Here is a 6,723-nt window from a genome sequence, read left to right as displayed (position 1 = left end):
CAGAAATATGGTAAAATATTTTAAGATGTGATTGTAGAGCTAAAAATAAGAAAAAAATGTTATATAAAGGTAGGTCCGGAAACTCTCCATTAGTGAGTAATGGCTGGCGAAAGATTTTGCTTTGTTTTCAGTTCACGTAGTGAAATTAAGTGATTCTGAAATGTTTTGTTCTTACTTTTTAACTCAAATACGGTGGATTTATATGGAAAATCACCTGACAAATCAAATAAAACCACTCTAGAGGTTGTAGTGTGAACAGTTTTTGAGAAAAGGTATGACATTTGCCAAAAATCTAATAAAAAAATACTATCTTAAATGTTTGATGTCCAATAACATTGTTAAATGACCAATAAACAAATTGTTTTTCCTAATACAGATTGTAGATAATTTAATTTTGAAAACAACTATAATAAGCAAAGTTTACTAAATGTGTAAACAAGTTATGAAATTGACTCCTCTCGTATTACACTACACAGCAAACTTGTGCTGTTTTATAATAAGAAATGACTATCTGATTGGTAACAGCTGGTGAAAAACAAACACATTTTTAGTTAAAAATTTTATTTTTAAATACAATAAACATATCTACAACCGCTTTAAGTCTCATTGGAAGAATAAAGATGATGCTCAAAATGACCTCCTTTGTTCAAAATGCACGCGTTCAGGCGTCTTCTCATCGAATTTCGGACCCGTTCAAAAACTCCAGGTGTCTGCTTAATGGTTTATATTCCATTAGAAATGTTTAATCGGAGTTCTTCAATAGTATCTTTTGGGGAAGAGTAAACTAATGTTTTTAAATGTCCCCAAAGGTAAAAGTCCAAAGGATTTGAGTCTGGTGATCTAGCTGGCCATGAAACTGGTCCACCTCGGCCTATCCATTGATTTGTGAATCTCTCATTTAGGTGTCCACGAACAGCCAGAGAGTAATGCGCAGGTGCCCCATCATGCATAAACCATATGTTTTGGTGCAAATGCAGAGGTACATCATCAAGCAGGTTAAGTAGCTCGTCTCTTAAAAAGTTAAAAAGTACACCACGCCATTTAGCCTGGGAGGAAGCACGAATACAACTAAATGATCTGCTAAGATTCCAGCTCAAACATTTACTGAAAACTGATGTGGGCGATTAGGTTTGATAGCATGAGGATTTATGTCTGCCCAAGTGCGGTTGTTATGGAAGTTAATGATAGCTGTTCTTGTAAAGTGAGCCTCATCGGTAAACAAAATTGGATTTCAAAAGTTTGGATCAGCACATTTTCCAAAGAAGCCATCGACAAAAAGCAACACGGGGAGCATAGTCTTGTGACAAAAGAGATTGGACATGCTGGAAGTGGTATGGGTGTAACTGGTACTCGTGTAGTATTCTTCAAATACTAGATTGGGTGACATTAAACTTTAGTGACAATTCTCTAGTGCTCTTTTAAGGATAATCAGAAATTTCATTAAGAACCAACTCTACTAATTCAACAGTCCTACATGATCGAGCGATGCCTGCATTACTATGCTCCGAAGACTTCAAAGAACCTGTTTCAGATAGGCGTTGATGAATAGTGGCAAAACTTCTTGCGCTTGGACACCTGCGGTTAGGAAAGTTCTCTTGATACAGTCGTCTTGCAGCGTCCCAAACCATACATTAAATGCATGTCTGCTAATTCAGAGTTTGAATAAACATGAATATTACCTTTCGTTTTTAATAAATGAAACATACAACACAAAATCACTAACAAAATGGATAAAAATAACTGGTTAAAATACTTAACACAAACATACAGTATCTTTACAGTTTGTTGTTTTGTTCAACAATGAGGTGACATATGTAATCTAATAATAAATGCCAGTTGATTATTTATTATTTAAAAATGTTTAAACAGCTGTTGTTCAAATGATTAATGGTGGGTGTAACTGGTACTCCATTTACCAGCTGTTACCAATCAGATAATCATTCCTTATTATAAAACAGCAAAAGTTTGCTGTGTAGTGTAATACGTGAAGAGTCAATTTCATAACTTGTTTACACATTTGGTTAACGTTGCTTAATAATAAGCAACGTTAACTAAAACGTTTAATTATGAAAACAATCATAAGATTGTTTTCATAATTAAATTCTCTACGATCTGTATTAGGAAAACCAATTTGTTTATTGGTCATTTAACAATGTTATTGGACATCAAGTATATAAGACGGTATTTTTTTATTAGATTTTTGGCAAATTTCATACTTTTTTCTCAAACTCCGTTCACACTAGAACCTCTAGAGTGGTTTTATTTGATTTGTCAGGTGGTTTTCTATATAAATCCACCTTATTTGAGTTAAAAAGTAAGAACAAAATATTTCGGAATCACTTAATTTCACCAGGTGAACTGAAAACAAAGCAAAATCTTTCGCCAGCCATTACTCACTAATGGAGCATTTCCGGACCTACCTTTATATAACTTTTTTTTCTTATTTTTAGCTGTACAATCACGTCTTAAAATATTTTACCATATTTCTGACTCACCCTGTATATTGACAGGGAGCGGTCAATAACTCCAACCATACCCATCCACAATATCCTGTCAATCAGGAAGCAGCGCAAAGTTGCAATTTCTCAGCTTCTTATCCTAAGACAAAAATACTTAATTTAATGATTTTGTTCTGCGTGTTGCTGTTGTATGAACCACTTTCTTGTTAAATGTTACAGGTATAATAATAATAATGACTTGCCTTTGACATCTATAAATGAAAGAAAGAAAAATGATTATTTTTTAACGTTTGAAAATTTGTGTTGCGACTATATTAACATACCAACCATTAAAGAATCGTATCATACCATCAGCGTTGTACCAAATAACCTCCAAAACTACTACTGCACCTTCCGTTTGGTGGTTGGAGATGACAGACACTAATGAAGTCTGCATTTCTTACGTTGGTGCTGGAGTGGCATTCGATTAATTGTTTATACGCTTTCATATATTCACCTTTATCTTATAGAATAATATTCTGGAGTAGCCACAGATTTGAATGGACTGTTTTTATTCAAAAGAGGAATAAGAATAATGTCAAAGCCTGTATTCAATGAATTTTACATGCATTTGTTATTATTAAAACTTCTAAGTATTTATGTTTAAGAAACAGTTATATCTTTTTTAAATTTTAACGTTAACTAATCCACGAAAGAGAAATCCATGATCATGAAAGCATATCTCAAAATATTTATTCATTATCACAATATATTATACGGGTTACAAAATATTCACTCGTAATCTGAAATAAGGTTATTGAATTAACTTACTGAATACACACATAATAAATCTCCTGTATTGAAATATAAAACAAATACAAATATTTTAATTAAAATACTATTTTACTCAGAAAGTGTATTAATGGATGAATTGTACAATCTTCTCCTTTGGAGTGTTTATGTTGCCTTTCAATTTGTGTTATTAGTTTTCCAATACCAATATTTTAAAATGTTGTTTTACGGTTAAACATTAACTAATTATCTTTATAATAGATAATTATTACAAAATATTTGATAAATAATATAATGATATTTAATTCTATATATGAAAAATCAATTAATCAACATTTATAATTATTTTTGTATGGCAACACTATATTTTTATTGTGAAAAAAATTAAATTAAAGAAAGCTCTCTGTAAACAGATAAGAAACTCTCAAAGTAATGAAGCAGTGGGATAACATCAGCTGTTTTAAAACGTGTACAGACGAGTCTTTCAGAGTACTCAAAATATCACTCTATAAAGTTTATTTCCACAGTACAGCATATTCGCGTTATATAAATTAGCTTTTATTGTGTTTCTATATAGTATTTTAATTATTGTGTTATAATGTTTGAATTAACTTTTTATGTACGTATACAATTTTAAATTCAATTCTGGTGCTCTATACTACAAATTATAGCAATAAAGGCTAACACATACCTTTTCATAGCAGTCCACACAGACGTGCAATGTATATTTATCAGAATTTAAAGTGCCTACAATGTAGAGCAAAGGAAAATATGACTACCAAGTTACATAGGAATTAGATTAATCAAAGTTGTTAAAAAATACACCAAAACTCAACCAACAGTCTGCACGATAATAAAGAAGTCTAGTTGATATACCTACCGGGATCGTACACAACCGACGCACGCTTTTGGTCCGATTGACGAAAAGGCATTTTTTCATCAATTGGCATCGAAGATTGGCAATCGATCTGATCTCCAAGAAAGCATTTCAGTTTCTATAACAACAACTTCAAACACTCTTCTTATTTGTTCAACTCTTCCAGATTTCTTTCGGGAAGTAGGCCTAATGTTTTTTCAACAAATACATTTTTATTTTGGAATATGTTCGATGTCACTTGATCCTCGCACATTAAAGCGCTTTGGAAAACTAGTATTAATACAAATTGAAATAAAGTACTGTAATTTGTTTATTGAGTTCTGTTGTCTTTATAACATCTCTCCTGTTTTATGAATTAAAAATAATATTTGTTAAGCATCTCAAATCCGATATAAAGTAAAGTTTTACAGCCCGCAAATTAAATTATGTCTCGATGACCAATGGCTTAGGACAATCTTACGAGTATTTTGGTAACTTAAAGTTTTCTTCCCGATTATCATGCTTATTTTCTTCCTTATTAACAGATACATACATGTCTTATGGTTACAGTGATGTCTGATCTGTTTTTTTTAAACGCTGGAGATGTATCTAATATCAGAGATAAAGGAGTATCTTATTTTGATTTCACAAAGAATGTGATTTAAAGCAAAGCCGACAATATCATTTTGGGTAAAGCATATTTAATTTTGTTTTCATGATGTTTTTAATGATCATTTAGAAGAGGATCGTATCTTGACAAAATTAATTATCTTGATTGCCCAAGTTTGAATTAATTATGTTTTCAGACATCGTATTGTATCCACTGTTTGAATATTTTCACTATAGTACCCTCTGAAAGCTAGGTTAAAGGTGGAAATACTAGTTTCTACGCACACAAGTTTCTTATGATTTTTTCACAATTTAGGCGCATCTGCGTAGGTAATTGACTTTACATAATAGCTATTTGTATACGTAAACACAACGGTAAGTTATATGTTTCGTATTCTTTAGTAACTTTGCTTGAAGAATCTTTAAAATTTGGATAAGTTTTTTTTTGCCAAATAACATAGTTTTAGGTTTTTTTAATAGCACGTATATACTTAGAGATCTATTGACATACATTGTATAGTCAAATAAAAATTAAATTGAAGTCAAAACTATCCAAATTGTTTACCATATTGTAAATAATTTTGATTAATGACATTTTTTATTTCAAGGTTTTGATCAAGATCAATACTACAAAATAGACCTACTATTTAGTCTCTACACTGACATTTACCATGTTATTTTTGAATTCAGTTGTGGATGTAGCAGTAGATTCGACGGGAAGAAACTAAATTTACTCACCAATCCATTCAACTGAAAGTGTCATTTGTCACTTAATTAAGCCACAGGGTCTTCTTAAAACTGTGTCGTCCGTCCGTATGTGCGATAATTCTCTATAGAAATGTCCTATGGACTTGAATCTTGGTACATAGGTTCCTTTTAGTCCAAGGAAGAACGCTATTGACTTTTGGATCAAAATGTCAAAGGGCACTCCGTCCGTCCATGTGATAACTCCTTCGTTACTTTTTCTGTTAGACCCATCGAACTTCCGTTTCAGTTTATTTTATCTGTTTTTATTTAAGAAAGTGCCAAAAGCCTATTAGAAAAAAAGTATTTTTAGGCGTGGCATAGAGTTTTCTTCGACCTTCTTCCTTCTATTCTATAATCCAAACACTATTGATGTACAGTTAGATTTCTCATACAATACAGTACTCAATTTGCTAGAGGGAAAATACGAGTACCACGTGTCGACACACACATACCTACCTCTCTTTTATGAAGTATGATTCATAACTATATTTTAATCTGTCTTACCAACGAAGTGATCCAATGGAAGCATTGAGTTATGCGTGTTCCAAGTTTAGTATAAAGTTATCAGTCTATTATGTACTACACCATTCTGGTTTCAAATCATATTTTATAAATTTGTTGTCTTTACCTCATTATTTAGAGTTTAGTTAAAAATTGCCTCCGCCTTCAAAACTTTCTTTTATTGACTTGAATGAGATATGTTTTTCGGAATACAGATGTTTCCTTATTGGTTCTTATTATTCTTAAACAGCATCGTTATCGTTTTCAGCCGGTATATATTTATTCTAAAATATGTCCAGGGACTAGTACAAGTTCTACAAGTTTTCATTCCGTATAAGCTGTTGGTATATGAGAAGTTCCAGATTCTGGACGCTCTCGACCTCTGGTCCTCTTAAAGCTCTTGGCACGTTTAAGCTCGTAATTTCTAAAAACAATTAACTAATAAGACTTTCTTGGCTCTACCCGATCTCTGATATATTCAGCTTTGAATCTCCCAGCTCCTATAAGTTTTTGGTCCATGATAGCTCTCAGTTTAATTGAGCTCTGTGCATCTCAGATCTTATAGCACTGTCACTTTGGCACCCTAAGACGGGTTGGTATTTCACGTTTGAGCATCTGTGTCCTTATCTTACTTTCACTACATTCAAAACAATTTACCCCTATTAATCTCTGTCCTGGCACCTCCTATGTGTAGTATATGGCATATCCGTAATTCAGACTTAGGTCCGACGCGTTAGTTGTTTCGGTCATAATTTCTGCCACGAGCTCTTTTTTCCGGAA

The sequence above is a fragment of the Homalodisca vitripennis genome, chromosome 5, assembly GCF_021130785.1.
Source record: "Homalodisca vitripennis isolate AUS2020 chromosome 5, UT_GWSS_2.1, whole genome shotgun sequence".
NCBI classification, from domain to species: Eukaryota; Metazoa; Arthropoda; class Insecta; order Hemiptera; family Cicadellidae; genus Homalodisca; species Homalodisca vitripennis.
This window is presented reverse-complemented; position numbering follows the sequence as displayed.